Source organism: Lolium perenne, chromosome 4, assembly GCF_019359855.2.
Source record: "Lolium perenne isolate Kyuss_39 chromosome 4, Kyuss_2.0, whole genome shotgun sequence".
Lineage (NCBI taxonomy): Eukaryota > Viridiplantae > Streptophyta > Magnoliopsida > Poales > Poaceae > Lolium > Lolium perenne.
Genome location: NC_067247.2, coordinates 50,824,678 through 50,843,446, shown reverse-complemented (window position 1 = coordinate 50,843,446; position 18,769 = coordinate 50,824,678). Strand labels below are relative to the sequence as shown.

The following is an 18,769-nucleotide window of genomic DNA, read 5'->3' as shown; positions in this document are numbered from 1 at the left end:
TTCTTGGCTCCTACTGGTTTGATAAACCTTGGTTTCTTACTGAGGGAAAACTTGCCACCGTACTCATCACACCTTCCTCTTGGGGTTCCCAACGGACGCGTGCTATACGCGCATCAAGACTGTTTTCTGGCGCCGTTGCCGGGGAGATCAAGACACGCTGCAAGGGGAGTCTCCACTTCCAATCTCTTTACTTTGTTTTTGTCTTGCTTTATTTTATTTACTACTTTGTTTGCTGCACTAAAACAAAACACAAAAAAATTAGTTGCTAGTTTTACTTTATTTACTATCTTGTTCTCCATATTAAAAACACAAAAAAATTAGTTATTTGTATTTACTTTATCTAGTTTGCTTTATTTACTATTGCTAAAATGGGTACTCCTAAAAATACTAAGTTGTGTGACTTCACAAACACAAATAATAATGATTTCTTATGCACACCTATTGCTCCACCTGCTACTACAGCAGAATTCTTTGAAATTAAACCTGCTTTACTAAATCTAGTTATGAGAGAGCAATTTTCTGGTGTTAGTTCTGATGATGCTGCTGCCCATCTTAATAATTTTGTTGAACTATGTGAAATGCAAAAGTATAAGGATGTAGATGGTGACATTATAAAATTAAAATTGTTTCCTTTCTCATTAAGAGGAAGAGCTAAAGATTGGTTGCTATCTCTGCCTAAGAATAGTATTGATTCATGGACTAAATGCAAGGATGCTTTTATTGGTAGATATTATCCTCCTGCTAAAATTATATCTTTGAGAAGCAGCATAATGAATTTTAAACAATTGGATACTTAGCATGTTGCCCAAGCATGGGAAATAATGAAATCTTTGGTTAAAAATTGTCCAACCCATGGACTGACTACTTGGATGATCATCCAAACCTTTTATGCAGGACTGAATTTTTCTTCGCGGAACTTATTGGATTCAGCTGCTGGAGGTACCTTTATGTCCATCACTCTAGGCGACGCAACAAAACTTCTTGATAATATGATGATTAATTACTCTGAATGGCACACGGAAAGAGCTCCACAAGGTAAGAAGGTAAATTCTGTCGAAGAAACCTCTTCCTTGAGTGATAAGATTGATGCTATTATGTCTATGCTTGTGAATGGTAGGACTAATGTTGATCCTAATAATGTTCCGTTAGCTTCATTGGTTGCTCAAGAAGAACATGTTGATGTGAACTTCATTAAAAATAATAATTTCAACAACAATACTTATCGGAACAATTCTAGTAACAACTATAGGCCATATCCTTATAATAATGGTAACGGTTATGGTAATTCTTATGGGAATTCTTACAACAGTAATAGGAATACACCCCCTGGACTTGAAGCCATGCTTAAAGAATTTATTAGTACACAAACTGCTTTTAACAAATCTGTTGAAGAAAATCTTGGGAAAATTGATGTACTTGCTTCTAAAGTCGATAGTCTTGCTGCTGATATTGATCTTTTGAAATCGAAAGTTATGCCTAATGAAAATAATGATATTAAGTTATTTGCTACAGCAAACGCCATCCAAGTTAGAATTAATGAGAATATAAGATTGATGGCCGAATTGCGTGCTAGGTGGGAGAAAGAAGAAAATGCTAAAGAAGATAATATAGCTAAAGTTTGGACTATTACCACCACTAGTAATGCTAATGCTTCACATGTTGCTGCACCTCCTACTATCAATGGTAAAATAATTGGTGTTGGCAATGTTTCCACTTCTAATGCAAAGCGTGAAAAACTGCCTGAAACCGCTAAAACTGCTGAAACTGCCTGTGATAAAACTGCTGAATTTTTTTCCAACATTGGGGACAATGATCCCATTGCTTTAGATTATAATGGCTTGGATTTTGATGATTGCCACATATCTGAAGTTATAAAGTTCTTACAAAAACTTGCTAAGAGCCCTAATGCTAGTGCTATAAATTTGGACTTTACAAAACATATTACAAATGCTCTCATAAAAGCTAGAGAAGAGAAATTAGAACGCGAAGCTTCTATTCCTAGGAAGTTAGAGGATGGTTGGGAGCCCATCATTAAGATGAAGGTCAATGCCTTTGATTGTAATGCTTTATGTGATCTTGGTGCAAGTATTTCCGTTATGCCTAGGAAAATCTATAATATGCTTGACTTGCCACCATTGAAAAATTGTTATTTGGATGTTAATCTTGCTGATAACTCTAGAAAGAAACCTTTGGGGAGAGTTGACAATGTTCGCATTACTGTTAACAATAACCTTGTCCCCGTTGATTTTGTTGTCTTGGATATTGAATGCAATACATCTTGTCCCATTATATTGGGAAAACCTTTTCTTCGAACAGTTGGTGCTATTATTGATATGAAGGAAGGTAATATTAAATATCAATTTCCTCTCAAGAAAGGTATGGAACAATTCCCTAGAAATAGAATGAAGTTACCTTTTGATTCTATCATTAGAACAAATTATGATGTTGATGCTTCGTCTCTTGATAATACTTGATACACACTTTCTGCGCCTAGCTGAAAGACGTTAAAAAAAAGCGCTTATGGGAGACAACCCATGATTTTACTACTGCACTTTTGTTTTATATTTGAGTCTTGGAAGTTGTTACTACTGTAGCAACCTCTCCTTATCTTAGTTTTGTTGCATTGTTGTGCCAAGTAAAGTCTTTGATAGTAAGGTTCATACTAGATTTGGATTACTGCGCAGAAACAGATTTCTTGCTGTCACGAATTTGGGCATAATTCTCTGTAGGTAACTCAGAAAATTCTGAAAATTTACGTGAGTGATCCTCAGATATGTACGCAACTTTCATTCAATTTGAGCATTTTCATTTGAGCAAGTCTGGTGCCTCTTAGAAATTCATCTTTACGGACTGTTCTGTTTTGACAGATTCTGCCTTTTATTTCGCATTGCCTGTTTTGCTATGCTTGATGGATTTTTCTATTCCATTAACTTTCAGTAGCTTTGTGCAATGTACAGAAGTGTTAAGATTGATTATGTCACCTCTGAACATCTGAATTTTGATTATGCACTAACCCTCTAATGAGTTGTTTTAAGTTTGGTGTGGAGGAAGTTTTCAAGGATCAAGAGAGGAGGATGATACAATATGATCAAGGAGAGTAAAAGCTCTAAGCTTGGGGATGCCCCGGTGGTTCACCCCTGCATATTTCAAGAAGACTCAAGCGTCTAAGCTTGGGGATGCCTTGGGCATCCCCTTCTTCATCGACAACATTATCAGGTTTCTCTAGTGAAACTATATTTTTATTCCATCACATCTTATGTACTTTGCTTGGAGCGTCTGTATGTTTTTATTTTTGTTTTGTTTGAATAAAGTTGGATCCTAGCATTCATTGTGTGGGAGAGAGACACGCTCCGCTGTTGCATATATGGACAAATATGTCCTTAGGCTTTACTCATAATATTCATGGCGAAGGTTGAATCTGCTTCGTTAATTGTTATATGGTTGGAAACGGGAAATACTACATGTGGTAATTGGTATAATAACTTGGATAATGTGATACTTGGCAATTGTTGTGCTCATGTTTAAGCTCTTGCATCATATACTTTGCACCTATTAATGAAGAAATACATAGAGCTTGCTAAAATTTGGTTTGCATAATTGGTCTCTCTAAGGTCTAGATATTTTCTAGTAAGGGTCGAACAACAAGGAAGATGGTATAGAGTCTTATAATGCTCACAATATGTCTTTTATGTGAGTTTTGCTGTACCGGTTCATACTTGTGTTTGCTTTAAATAACCTTGCTAGCCTAAACCTTGTATCGAGAGGGAATACTTCTCATGCATCCAAAATCCTTGAGCCAAATACTATGCCACTTGTGTCCGCCATACCTACCTACTACATGGTATTTCTCCGCCATTACAAAGTAAATTGCTTGAGTGCTATCTTTAAAATTTCCATTCTTTATCTTTGCAATATATAGCTCATGGGACAAATAGCCTAAAAACTATTGTGGTATTGAATATGTACTTATGCATTTTATCTCTTATTAAGTTGCTTGTTGTGCGATAACCATGTTCCTGGGGACGCCATCAACACTTTGTTGAATATCATGTGAGTTGCTATGCATGTTCGTCTTATCTGAAGTAAGGGCGATTTACCATGAGTTGAATGGTTTGAGTATGCATATTGTTAGAGAAGAACATTGGGCCGCTAACTAAAGCCATGATCCATGGTGGAAGTTTCAGTTTTGGACAAATATCCTCAACCTCATATGAGAATATTAATTGTTGCTAAATGCTTATGCATTAAAGAGGAGTCCATTATCTGTTGTCTATGTTGTCCCAGTATGGATGTCTAAGTTGAGAATAATCAAAAGCGAGAAATCCAATGCGAGCTTTCTCCTTAGACCTTTGTACAGGCGGCATAGAGGTACCCCTTTGTGACACTTGGTTAAAACATATGTATTGCAGTGATAATCCAGGTAATCCGAGCTAATTAGGACAAGGTGCGGGCACTATTACTATACTATGCATGAGGCTTGCAACTTATAGGATATAATTTACATAACACATATGCTTTATTACTACCGTTGACAAAATTGTTTCTTGTTTTCAAAACCAAAGCTCTAGCACAAATATAGCAATCGATGCTTCTCTCTGCGAAGGGCCTTTCTTTTACTTTTATGTTGAGTCAGTTCACCTATTTCTCTCCCATCTCAAGAAACAAACACTTGTGTGAACTGTGCATTGATTCCTACATACTTGCATATTGCACTTATTATATTACTTTATGTTGACAATATCCATGAGATATATATGTTACAAGTTGAAAGCAACCGCTGAAACTTAATCTTCCTTTGTGTTGCTTCAATACCTTTACTATGAATTTATTGCTTTATGAGTTAACTCTTATGCAAGACTTATTGATGCTTGTCTTGAAAGTACTATTCATGAAAAGTCTTTGCTATATGATTCAATTGTTTACTCACTGTCTTTACCATTGTTTCGAATCGCTGCATTCATTACATGTGCTTACAATAGTATGATCAAGATTATGATGGCATGTCACTTCAGAAATTATCTTTGTTATCGTTTACCTACTCGGGACGAGTATGAACTAAGCTTGGGAATGCTGATACGTCTCCAACGTATCGATAATTTCTTATGTTCCATGCTACTTTATTGATGATACCTACATGTTTTATGCATACTTTATGTCATATTTATGCATTTTCCGGCACTAACCTATTAACAAGATGCCGAAGAGCCGATTCTTTGTTCTGCTGTTTTTGGTTTCAGAAATCCTAGTAAGGAAATATTCTCGGAATTGGACGAAATCAACGCCCAGGATCTTATTTTTCCACGAAGCTTCCAGAAGTCCGGAGAGGAAACGAAGTGGGGCGACGAGGCGGCCACACAGTAGGGCGGCGCGGCCCAGGCCCTGGCCGCGCCGGCCTAGCGTGTGGGCCCCTCGTGGCGCCCCTAAACCTACCTCTTCGACTATAAGAAGGCTTCGTCGATAATAACTCCAGTACCGAGAGCCACGATACGGAAAACCTTCCAGAGACGCCGCCGCCGCCAATCCCATCTCGGGGGATTCAGGAGATCGCCTCCGGCACCCTGCCGGAGAGGGGAATCATCTCCCGGAGGACTCTTCACCGCCATGGTCGCCTCCGGAGTGATATGTGAGTAGTTCACCCCTGGACTATGGGTCCATAGCAGTAGCTAGATGGTTGTCTTCTCCTAATTGTGCTATCATTGTTGGATCTTGTGAGCTGCCTAACATGATCAAGATCATCTATCTGTAATGCTACATGTTGCGTTTGTTGGGATCCGATGAATAATGAATGCTATGTTATGTTGATTATCAATCTATTATCTATGTGTTGTTTATGATCTTGCATGCTCTCCGTTGCTAGTAGAGGCTCTGGCCAAGTTTTTGCTTGTAACTCCAAGAAGGAGTATTTATGCTCGATAGTGGGTTCATGTCTCCATTAAATCTGGGGGAGTGACAGAAACCTCTAAGGTTGTGGATGTGCTGTTGCCACTAGGGATAAAACATCAATGCTATGTCTAAGGATATATTTGTTGATTACATTACGCACCATACTTAATGCAATTTTCTGGTTTTTGCAACTTAATATTGGAGGGGGTTCGGATGATAACCTGAAGGTGGACTTTTTAGGCATAGATGCATGCTGGATAGCGGTCTATGTACTTTGTCGTAATGCCCAATTAAATCTCACAATACTCATCATAACATGTATGTGCATGGTCATGCCCTCTTTATTTGTCAATTGCCCAACTGTAATTTGTTTACCCAACATGCTTATTCTTATGGGAGAGACACCTCTAGTGAACTGTGGACCCCGGTCCATTCTTTTACATCGAATACAATCTACTGCAATACTCGTTCTACTGTTCTCTGCAAACATCATCATCCACACTATACATCTAATCCTTTGTTACAGCAAGCCGGTGAGATTGACAACCTCACTGTTACGTTGGGACAAAGTATTTTGGTTGTGTTGTGCAGGTTCCATATTGGCGCCGGAATCCCTGGTGTTGCGCCGCACTACACTCCGCCGCCATCAACCTTCAACGTGCTTCTTGGCTCCTACTGGTTCGATAAACCTTGGTTTCTTACTGAGGGAAAACTTGCCGCCGTACTCATCACACCTTCCTCTTGGGGTTCCCAACGGACGCGTGCTGTACGCGCATCAGTGGTGCTTATCTGCCGTCCCGAGTTTGCTCGGCATAGTGTAGATTGCTCGCCGCCTTTCTTGTTTAGCTTGTGGCTTCGATCTGCTTTGTAAGAGGTTCTCCTCAGCACCTTGTATCGTTCGGCCGTGCTGGCTTTATTAATTTAAAGTCGGGCTTTAATGTCTTTTATCTAAAAAAAAACCTAATTCAGCCAGGTGGATGCGTGACACTTGAAAACTGAAAACCATGTGAGTAAAATGCATGCACCAAGCAGACGAATGATCTATGAATTCAATATAGAAAACACTACATTTTTTCTTTCCGCAGCACTGCATAGACATTAGATAGATAGATAGGGATGGGGAGAGGCAATGTAGAGATTGAGAGGGAGAGAAAGACAAGTAACCAAAACGAAACTTCAGAATAGTCACGTGCATTCATTCTCTTAAAAAAAGTGGCTTAAAAAATTGATGGCATGTTGCAACATCCAACTAGCTAGTGTGTATATACTATATACCGATACACGTTAGGAAGAAGAAAACTGCTTGATCATGAGCCTACTCCAAACAAGTCCGATTGTCCCGCTTTATAACCAAGGTAGGCAACAAGTCCCCTTCTGAAAAACTTAATCATGAAACCTACACATTGACAGATGACCCTACACGTGGATACAAACGGATAAGATTAGGAAAGAAGAAACTTAATGCATGTTTGCTCTCGTAAAAACGAAAAAAAAAAAGAGTTGTGCGAAGAGCTAATTTATGTTAGCATGTACTTACAACTCTAATTCCGTGTCATCTGCCTCGACAACGAAAAGAAGTTGTCGGAGCAGCGCTCTGTCTGGCCACCGGAGCTTGCAGTTTTCGCTCCGGTGTACATCGGCGAGCAGAGTGTACAACTCTTTTTTCTTCTTGTTGAGTATGCGATCCTGATTAATTAAGACCATATGCGGTATATGGTATCAGAAAGAGATTACAACCGATGTTAATAGATAATCATGCTACTGAACTACTTTTACCAATACTTCCTCCGTATTATGAAACATGCCATAGATTGTTTAAAATTTGGATATAACTAGCTAAACAAGTGATTAAATACATGCAATTTTAACAAATGTAAGACACGTTCCACGGGATCGGAGGGAGTACAATTAATCGGCGATGAGCAGATCACACTACGGTTTACTACCACACTAAGCATATGCGAACGATTTGAACCAGGATCCGACAATAGCCAAGCTAATAATTAATTCGACATGCATGCACCAAGACGAAGCGGCAGTTAATTAGCTAGATTGAACAGCATACATACATTGGTGTCATACCCCAAAGGTCACACCGATAATGGCCCATTCGGCTTTATTGGAGAAAGGTCTGTGGTCCGTGGGCTTGGCCCAGTTACACGATGAAGTGAATCAGCGGTTATATAGGAGGAGACCAGTACAGGGAAAGGGCATCGAAGGATTGAATCGTCTCAGAGCTTCCCGTCCCCTTCTCTGGTTCCTCACCTCCTTTTCTTGTTCCCACCTCCTTGCTTTTGCTGATTTCTCACCCCAAACTCTCTTGTATCTCTCAATTTGTATCTGAATATTGCTACTGATCTTAGTGCTCGTCACTTCCTTGCATTGGGTCGTGACAATTTTGGTATCAGAGCCAACAAAATCCACAAAAAAATCTCCACCCCACTTCCAGCTTACCAACTGTTCGACGAAATGTCCATGAGTATGTTCCACCTACACATGTGCTCGTTGATTGAGCTGAAGCAGACAGGGACGGTGGTCGAGTACACGGCGGCCTTCTGGGAGCATCTTCACCGTGTGCTGGATCTCAACTCCAACCTCACCATCAAGTCCTTCATCCACCAATATGTCGACGGCTTGCGTGAGGATATTCAAGCAGTTGTGCGGTTGCGGTCTCCTTCCAGCATCACCAGTGCATCGGTTCTTGCTCGGATAAGGGAGGAAGAAATCGGGAAGGATACAATGAAGGGTGCCGACAAGCTGGGCATCAGCGATGGCCACATGCCTACAGAGATCCTCGCTGAAGTCTTCCCTGAGCCCGCTGCTCCATGCAGAGCAGGACAGAGCGTCAGCACCATTGACGTGAGCTACCGTTCTGTTCCGACGCCGACCACATACTCGATGGAGTGCCTGGGCAGTGATGCCACCGTCGATGTCTTGCCCAAGATCATTGCCTCAGCAGAGAGCGATGAGGACCTTGACACCGTCAGTGTTTCTGCAGTGACACCCTCCACATGCTCAACAGGTGGCCTGGCACATGGCCGCGAGGTCGACAGCCTCGCGGCAGTGTCCCTAGTCCTCTGGACGGCGACTCCATCCTCCAAAGATCATGCAAAGGCCACACCAACCGAGTCGCAGCGGCCATTTTCCGTCCATGGACTGGACACCATGGTATCGACAAGGTGTTCGACAAGATGCTTCGACGACGACATTGCCGTGCTGACACTCACGTTCAAGCTGGATGTGAATCCAAGTAACATGCAACAAGGGCAAACTGTCAGGCCCTGGCCATGGCCTTCGTTTGTCGACAGGCACCGAAGCACAGCTCGTGGAAGCATCATCAAGACACTACTGTGTGCCTCCAAAACTTCGAGTGGGGCTTTGGTTCTCTGTTCAACCTTGCCGCTGCTCACTTCCGGAATTGAGGTGTCACCAAAGTTCTCATATGGGAGCAGACATACATGCCCCATTGGGAACCGTTTGCAAGTAATGAGTAATCTCTCAAACTCTTGTAGTGCTATCCTTGTCAATACTATGTGCATCTCTAGTGTTATATGGAGTTTGGATGGTGTGCTCTCGAGGCTTCAAAATTATTGGTCAGATATTCAAGGTCTGCAGCTAGCCAGCGCTATTTGTCATAGATCCTCATGTAGTACTCTATGTGGTTCACACAACAACCTGGCAATGACTTCATGGGGTGGCTTTGTTTGTGAGTTCAGTCCGGAGGATATCAGTACTAGTCTAGCATGCATGAAAGATACAGGAGACCCTCATGTGTGGAGGCAGAGTCAATGCTGCAGGACAAGGGAATTATCTAGTGCAGCTGCCAGTATAGATTTAATGACTTGGTTATTTTGTATAGGGAAAACCTCTAGCTGTCTGAGGGTACCGAGCCTGCTTAGAAGTGCGAGGAAGTTACCTGTTGCAAGAGAGACATACTGTAGGACTGAGGAGTCTGATAACATGACAATTAGTATTGCTGAAATTCGGTCTTATTCTTGGGCATTATCTGCAGTTGGTGAGCCACAAAGGTGTTTGCAATATGAGCTGCTACGACTGCATATGTTTTTCGATGGAACGACGAAATTGCAGAGATTACTACTAGTCGCAATAAGCAAGAGTGCTAGTGGTTATACCATGACAAGAGAATGGAAAGCACAATATTTATTTTGCGCAATTCTTCTGGACGTTGTGAATAAGGGTGAACTTTGCTGTTTCTTGAGAACATCTGAGCAAGAGGAGAAGCTTAATTCTATCTCTGCAGCGGGCGAACATCTTATGAGACTATCCTATGTAGAACTCAGACCTTGGCCTTATTCCTTATTGCACTTCATTGAGGCCTGCAGTTTCTGGCTGCGTATAAAGATATTTCTTGTCAAGGGAAGGCCAACTTCAGTGGAGTTCCCTACTACCAACATGGCGCCTCTACCGAGAGACACAACTGAGCTGCGAACTTGGCCACGTGTACAGTGCATTATACCAATATGTGCTGGAAATTGCCGGTTCAATTATTGGCTAATTTTGCTACTATTCAGTGATATTAGTCCACTTGAAGCTTTGGCTGGCTCCCACAATACTGGACCTCTTGTGTTAAACAAGCTATTTGGGCTAGCGGCTGGAAATGGTGCACTAATCTCGAAGTACTTAATTAGCAGTTTCTGTTGTGTGCCACTTCAAGTTGAGGCCCTAATTGAGGTTACTCTTCTATGGTCATTTTCCATTTGCTTTAATGGCAGCCAGAGAATTCTTCGTTTTCATTGCCTTAAACCTATGGTTCTGGTTTCAAGCGAGTGGTTGTCCTGGTTAATTGCTCCTGTTGTGACCTGCTCCCTTGGTCATGGATCCGAAATTCATTTTGCAGCACAGTGGGATCCAGGAATCATGAACCTTGTTTGTCGGGCATCACTCCAAATTCCAGATGCATTGCACAAACCTTGTGCCTGTACCGCCCCCACAAAGAATGGTGTCTGTCATTATTGGGACTATATGGTTGATGCCAGTGTTGCTACTAGTCTGAGAGTAGGTTCATACATACAGATGTTTGGGATCATATTTGAGATCATGGATACATGGCCTTCACCAGAATTTCTTTGGGGAACACTTCTTGATTGGGACCTGATGCTTCTGGGCAGTACTCATCACGACTGGATTTTCGAAGGTTCCTCCCTTGGATATGACGGTGCTTGTGATAATCGAGGTTATGCTGTTGTTGTTATTGAATGTTGGTCTTCATTTCTTGCTCTACAAGTGCAAACACCATGTGGTTCTGCTATTCCTTGTTACCTCATCACCGGCTCGAGGGCAAGCCGTATTTTAAGGGGGCGAGAATGTCATACCCCAAAGGTCACACCGATAATGGCCCATTCGGCTTTATTGGAGAAAGGTCTGTGGTCCGTGGGCTTGGCCCAGTTACACGATGAAGTGAATCAGCGGTTATATAGGAGGAGACCAGTACAGGGAAAGGGCATCGAAGGATTGAATCGTCTCAGAGCTTCCCGTCCCCTTCTCTGGTTCCTCACCTCCTTTTCTTGTTCCCACCTCCTTGCTTTTGCTGATTTCTCACCCCAAACTCTCTTGTATCTCTCAATTTGTATCTGAATATTGCTACTGATCTTAGTGCTCGTCACTTCCTTGCATTGGGTCGTGACAATTGGCATGCATGTCTGCGGTGTAGGAAGAGGTGAACGACCGGCGAGCGGCGGTGACAGCTAATGACGGGACGCCGTGGACGAGCCTTTGCGATAGTCGGGGACACTGCTCGGCCGCCGCCGCCGCCACGGACGTGCGTTGGAGCGTCCTCGCCACGTGCCGGAGAGCCGCCGCCATCGCTTCTCTTCTTTCTTGATACGACCGTCCGGCCCTGCGTTTGTAGATCGATCTTGTCTTGTTGTGTTAGCTCTATCGTCGAAGTGTATTGGTTCGGGATCCCCTGCTGTATCTTCTTGTTGCGACTGGTTTCCTTGGAGAAAAAGTCTACACGTTCCTGGCAGCGTTTCCTTAGTTATAAGGACACTTACTCGAATAGATCGGTTCCATCTTGAACAATGACCAGAGGAAAGTCTTTAATTTCCTCTAGTCTGTCTGCCCGCTCGACCCTAAGTTTTCATATATTTAGCTGGGAACGTAACACACGCAAACATACCAGGCCGATCTATTCGCGCTCGTACCCTACGCAACAAGAAAGGGCGATGGCGCTCCGGCACACCGCGAGGGCGCTCCAGCGAACGGCGGCGGCTTTGCCACCTGCCGTCCCGGCGATGCCACCAGGCCAGCTATCTCGGATTCTCCTCCGCGTCGGGCCGTCGCCATCAGCTGTATCTTCAACTCGCCGATACGCCTCCTCCTCCTCCTCCGATGCACACAGCATCAACCCCCATGTACGTACGTTCAGCTGATTGTTTCTTTATCTTCTTGCAACCAACCACATTATGCGGTACGTAGTATGCACTGCATGTTTCGTAGCGAACCATGATACCTCGCCTGGCCAAACGACGAACGTTGAAAAAGAAGTCACCCTCTATCCATCTTCTAATGGCGGAGCTAGAATTTCACTAAACCAAGGGGCAACAAGCTCCGGGTTGTAGTTGTGGAACTGCATGCTCTAGCCACTAAAAAACTAATCTTTTAAAAACGACTAGGCAATTACCTTCAACAATATTTAAAATAAAGCCATCGATGATGTGTATATGTTTCTACAAAACCCACCGGTCATGAATAAACATCATCGCTCGATGAAAAGATTTTTTTATATGAACCATCGGTTATGCGTGTCTTACTAATTAATGTGGAAAATCAAGAAAAGAAACACAGTAGTACAAATGACGATTCATATGCGTAGTGGTTGATACTTTGTCCTGACAGAACTCAAAACACACAATTTTACACATGTAATTGCAACCTACATCTGTTGTTGATTAGTTTCCTGTGAATTATGCATGCCTCTGAACTGACCTTGGGATGGTAAATTCGTTTTTAAGGAGGGCATCATCGCAGAGAAGAAAAAAGAGGTGTACAATCTACTCGAAGAGATGCATAGGAGCGACACCTATGAGCTTACATACTTAAACAAACGGGTGCTCTACCGACTTTCCAAGCAAATCGATGGAGACAAGTGGTAAGTACCATTAAATATTAATGTGTAAGCAGGCAAGCTTAGTTAGCTTCGTATTAGAACATGCTACTTCCCCCACGGATATCGTGTTTAACTTATTTCGTACATAGGCGCTGGCATCGACGAGCACATTTACTTGAAAGATGTTTATTTGGTGGATCTCTATTTCTCTCGTGTTATCTATGGGGGAAAGTGAAGAAGGATAAAGATAGTACGAAATCTTCTACCTAGCATATGGCTCTTCATGAGAAGAATGCTAGCTAACATTCATGTGTGTGCAGGAATTGAACTAATAGTTTTATTTGAGTAAGGTAGAGAAATCCTCTACTTGATTATTTATCTTTCTTTGTATGATCTACTTGTGGTTACGAGTTGAATTTATTTTTCTTCGTATGATCTACAAGCAGCAACAATCTACTTCTCGATGATCTATTAAGAAGAGGAGAGACACTAACTCAACCATGCTAATCTTGTTGAAACAATTAGCAAATTCCAATAACTGAATCCAGATAAATATCATGACAACAATATTTGTGGGATTAATTTATAGGGAAAAATTAAGAAGGACAAAGATCGTATAAAGTCTTCAACCTAGTATATCGCTCTCCATGAGAAGAATGCTAACACGCATTCATGTGAGTGTGCGGAAAGTGAACTAATGGATTTATTTGGAATAAGGTAGCAAAATCCTCTACCTGCTTATCTATTTTTCTCTGTATGATCTACATGTGGTTACAAGTTAATTTATTTTTCTTCGTATGATCTATAAGCAGCGACAATCTATTTCTCGATGATCTAGTCTTGTTGAAACAATTAGCAAACTTCGATAAGTGAATCCAGATAAATATCATGACAACAATGTTTGCGGGATTAATTGCCATATGCATAGTAGACATGCGACGGAATAACAGGTAAATGCCTGACACATTTATCATAGATGCACATGAAATAATAAACAAAATGGGTAGCAAAAACAAGGTATGAATTACATGAGTGCTCCTGTTGACCGACGGTACTGCCGCGGGAATGTAGACTTCATGGTGGTGGTGGCAGCAGCAGCAACAATAGATCAACACCATCTCCCACGGTGAAGATGCTTGGTGAAGTCAGACTATGCCGTGGAGGAAATAGTCAATCAAGCGAGCATTCACGCCACGCTCCCCTCATCCTCCCTCTCCAACTTTTTCTCAAAAAAAAAAGGAAAGCCTAGGCCTTTGCATCGATCGATGAGTATATCTATATCTATATCTATACCTAATAATAAAGGGAGGATTGTTTCCTTGGTCCAACACTTTTTTGGACCGATTTACCCTCCCACCAAATCACGTAATAATAAAGAAAAAGGGTTTCCGTCGTCCGTCCGGCATTTTGCACTTTTGTCCTTCTATTTTCTGAAATCAACCCGCACTACATAGATATCTCATGTCTGGGGAGGCTCACGTCTGGGGAGAAAAAGGCCCCGTTCGTTCCCGACTACCCGAGCATCGCGCTGCGTGACTCCCGTCCGTTGGTCACTTTACTTAGGTCCCTCCAAAAATTAGCAATCAACCCGCAATCCACTGGTTCCATCTGTTTGGTTCGTTCAGTTTCTGCCGTCGGTGCAAGTCTGGACGGCTGAAGCGACATAACAGTTATTAACTGGCCATAAGGCCCAATTAGCTAGCCAGGCCGTGTGATTGTGGACGCTAGCATGACCGAAAGCCTACTATGTTATCGTCCTTCAAAGAATCGGATCGGAGTATATTGAACCTATTTTCTTCCTTCCTACGGAGTAGGTGTTGGAGGTTTTCTTCTCCGTATGTCCTGTGAAAAAAAGGGTACCGATTTTCTTCCTTCCTGCGTCCAGCCGTCCACATAGGATCGTACTGGCCCACAACTGAAAAGATGCACGGCGGTTTCCGTCCATCTCTTGGTTTCTCGCGGCACAAGGACTCGCCGAGGACCAGGCCTGCGGCAGTATTGACAACAGGCCACGACCTTCCCGGCGAGGGTTGGGTGCAAGTAGATGCCGACGGAGGTGACATGGTGAGATTGTGCGGATAGGCAGATGATCTACTTTGGAGAACCGATGCATAATATATTGTCCATGATGTGCTACCGATAAAAACTGGCATTTGTTCCTCAAAAAGTTCCTCGGAAGATTAGCCGATCTAAATTATTCATAATACTTTGCTTTTGTTAAGCTGACATACTTAATGGCAAGCATGGCGTTTGCATCTTCCCCTGGCGGCAGTGGACACCACTCTACGGACTGTGATGCCACACTTATTTTAAACTACAACGTGGCAATACAAAGCACAGCCATGGAGCTCAACATGGTGTTCTAGGTAATCATGTATATACGCGATGGTGAGGAAAGATTGGTGCTTTGTGCGATGGCTAGATCAGAAAAAATAGAAGAATGAAACTAAGAAGAATGAAACTAATAGTACTCACTTATAATGACGATCGGTAATGATTTCATTATACTATATTTGCTATGTCAATGATTTAATTAAATACACATTTTAATCCCTTTTATGATTTTTTTGTGCGTGTGCTTAAAAATATATGATGTGACGACTAGAGAGTACATCTGAATGTAGGTGATAATAGAAGCGATATAATGTTACTTCAATTCAACTGAACTCTATAAGGACATAAGCCGCCACCTTACATGTGTCAATCGAATTTTAGGGTAAACACGGGACTGTCATGCCAAAATAAAAGTTAAACCGTTGCAACGCACGGACACTTTTGCTAGTCATGCTTATGTCATTAACCCCTCGTTGAGCCTCTCCAACTGTAGGGTCATATACCTAGCTTCATGCGATTCTTCGGATGGAGAAGGCGAGAGCTTCATCAGGGTTAGAATCACATGTTAACGACTGGTAATCAATCAGAATAATTTCTCTCTAAGTTGCAAACGAAGTTAGAGAGACGTTTCTAACCAATCTGCGGAAAGTGGGGCTTGCAGTTTTTTTTATGACGCTTGTGTGACCAATAATATGTGTCGTGTTTGCATAAAGGGCCCATACGTGGCCCTCGGGATATGAAATCTTAAGTTCGGGTGAGTTCTTCGGCTGATAAAAGAAAGGATTAAGTTTTAGCGCACACTCACGCATGTGATTTATTTATTTTGACAAAATCATACCTCTTTCATAATAGATGCTACATCATTGACCAGGAGATGTACATTAGAATCAGAGGGTACATCTAACCAAACTTGTTGATCAGACCGTGCTAGCCTACCTAATTCATGCGCTACTGAATTTGCTTCACGGAAACTGTGTTCAAACTAAACTTTCAGGAATTCAGGCAACAAATAGTAGCAATCATCAAGAGTTGCAGCTGAAACTCCATTGGGATAGCTTCCCTCGTCCATTGCTTAGACCACATCCAAGTTGTCGGAACAACAAATAACTCTATTTCATCCCACGGTTTGACCAAATAATAAACCATGCTTGAGAGCATGAACCTCAGCAGACCTAGCGTCATAGACAAACTCCAAGCTGCTATTACAGCCAGCAATGGAGTTAACTGTTGTCATGTATTATTGTGCCTGTAGTCCCTCGCAGATCATCCGCATATCTCCGCTATTGGCCAAATGCAAATGTCTATGATCAGAAAATCATACCTCTTGGAACGCGAGAATGTTCTTTGCGCACGTACGATCTAACATGAGGGGATATATATTGTCCGGCTAAGGGCCTGTTTGTTTGGGCTGTGGCTGGCTGGCTGTGTAGGGAAAGCTGTTGTGTAGGAAAAACTACTGTGCACCAAAAGCTGTTGTTTCAAATTTCACTGTTTGGCAAATTGGCTGGCTACCTGGCTGTAAAAGATGAATTGTCTGAAATACCCTAGTGTTTCGAGAACATGTACTCCGTATTTATTTTGTGATTTAAGTGTATAAGGCGTTTCTTTAATTATAAAATAACATGGAGTATATCACGATTGCATCCATAAAATTAAAGCTCCATAGCATTGATTCCTATTGAATGGGACTCAGGGCACACTCGCAGGCTAGTAATTCCAACCAGCTTAGCATCGATTCGAGTGAAGACAGCAGTGCTCATTTTTTTAAATGGACAGACGGCAGTGCTAAAGAACTTTGTTTTTGTCGCTCGCGCGAAACGTATCTGGTGCGGGAAGCGACCGGGGGACAAGGGGGATGGCAGTTTGCCGTAAATATGAGAAATAGCAGTGGCAAAGCAACGTACCGATTCGGAGTTAAGTGTCGAAGCTGCGGGAAGCACGTCCTGAGGTGCTTCGGTCGTGCAGTGTATTCTCTGCTTTGGCTTTTGGAAAGCCAGCGACGAAGCTGGGCTGTTTGTTTCAATCGCCTGGCTTATTTCAGTGGAAAGCCAAAATAAGCTCAAACAAACACCCCCTAAGTCACGTTGGTGAGTAGATGGCACGGTAGATTTACATTACATGGATCATTGGATCTACGCTGCACGACCAGTATAGGTACCGTCACAAGTTAGAATATTTCTCGTGACACCATCGCAAATATAGCACAAAGGACCGTAATCGTCATTGTGGAAGCTTGTGTATTGCCTTCCCTTGACCCTTTGTATGGACGCAAAAAAGCTCGAGTGAACTTTAGAAGCAGACCTGCCAAAGATGAGGAGGCCTCCACAATTCTTTTCTCGAATGCAAGCGTTCTACTTTCATATTTGCCAATCTTTGTTAGATGTTACATTTTACAGAACTAGTCTAAAGTTCTTTCCGTTTTTAGTAAAAAAATAAGAGCCCGTTTAATACAGTATATATACGGTCTATGAACGAGCTAAACAACAAAGGGTCCATAGCTCAGTGGTAGAGCAATTGACTGCAGATCAATAGGTCACCGGTTCGAACCCGGTTGGGCCCTTTACAATTAGTATTTTTGATCCTTTTTTTTTGTATCATGGTGCGGCAAACAAGGCTGCCACTGCAGTTTTGACCTAGGAATGTGGAAAAGTGCATGTACCATTGTCTGCTGCTTCCAAATTCGCACCCAGACATGGATTGAGGACAACTTTCAGCTTCGACAAAGAACGACAGCATCGAGCCGGCAGCGACAGCAACAATGGATGGGCCGGCACGGCGCCGGGCGCATGATGCTAGCAAGCCTTCCAAAGCTCTGGCGGAGCAGTTGACTTCAGTATGTATGTCACAGGTTCACAAGACACCGAACCGGCTGGCGAAAGTTCCCAAACGTGATCGTCATTCGTCATCAGGTATTGTCCGTCCTATTGCTTTTAGTTTCTTTGAGCATCCACAAACCTCCCCCATTAGTCCAAGAACAAGCTTAACCTTTCACTAGATTGAAATGGAAAGGAGTAAACAGGGTAACTGAAAATTACCGAGGATTGAAACCAGCAGGATTTTACACGTCGCAGCGCAGGACGGCACGAGCTTTGGCAGTCTCGAGACTGCTAGACGGTGGAGGTCGGCGAGGGTTTCCATTCCACCATGGCCAGTGAAGGCTCAATTCCACATTCGAAATAGAAGCGAGGTCGGCGAGGGTTTCCACCATGGCCAGAGACTCCTTACAGTCACAGATATGATTATCCCAACATTTTGGGTTTCTAGCAGTAAAGAAATACAACATACTGCTACACCTGCCCAGCTCAACAATGTTAGGGAGAAACAGTACACGTTTAGTTCGATCAGTTGTACAAGATGTCAGCTGACCAGTCTTCCTCCGGAGTTCTGCGTTGTTTCGATATATATCTGGACATCTGGTGCCCCTCCACATCCATCCTGACCAACAGAAACATGCAAGCAAATGAACCGATCAGCATAACACAC

At 42.5% G+C, this 18,769-nt stretch overlaps 1 long non-coding RNA gene and 1 other non-coding gene across 2 annotated transcripts; one reads left to right on the top strand and one right to left on the bottom strand.

Annotated features, from left to right (window-relative positions):
- Positions 1 to 7,036: 7,036 nt before the first annotated feature.
- On the bottom strand, positions 7,037 to 7,623 carry LOC127348365 (uncharacterized). The gene is made up of 2 exons (XR_007879754.2): positions 7,421 to 7,623; positions 7,037 to 7,299 (listed from the first exon to the last, which is right to left on the bottom strand). It is a non-coding gene; the product is annotated as an uncharacterized lncRNA (long non-coding RNA).
- A 10,151-nt stretch (positions 7,624 to 17,774) lies between these two features.
- On the top strand, positions 17,775 to 17,846 carry TRNAC-GCA (transfer RNA cysteine (anticodon GCA)). The gene has a single exon. It is a non-coding gene; the product is annotated as a tRNA-Cys (tRNA).
- The last annotated feature ends 923 nt before the right edge of the window (positions 17,847 to 18,769 follow it).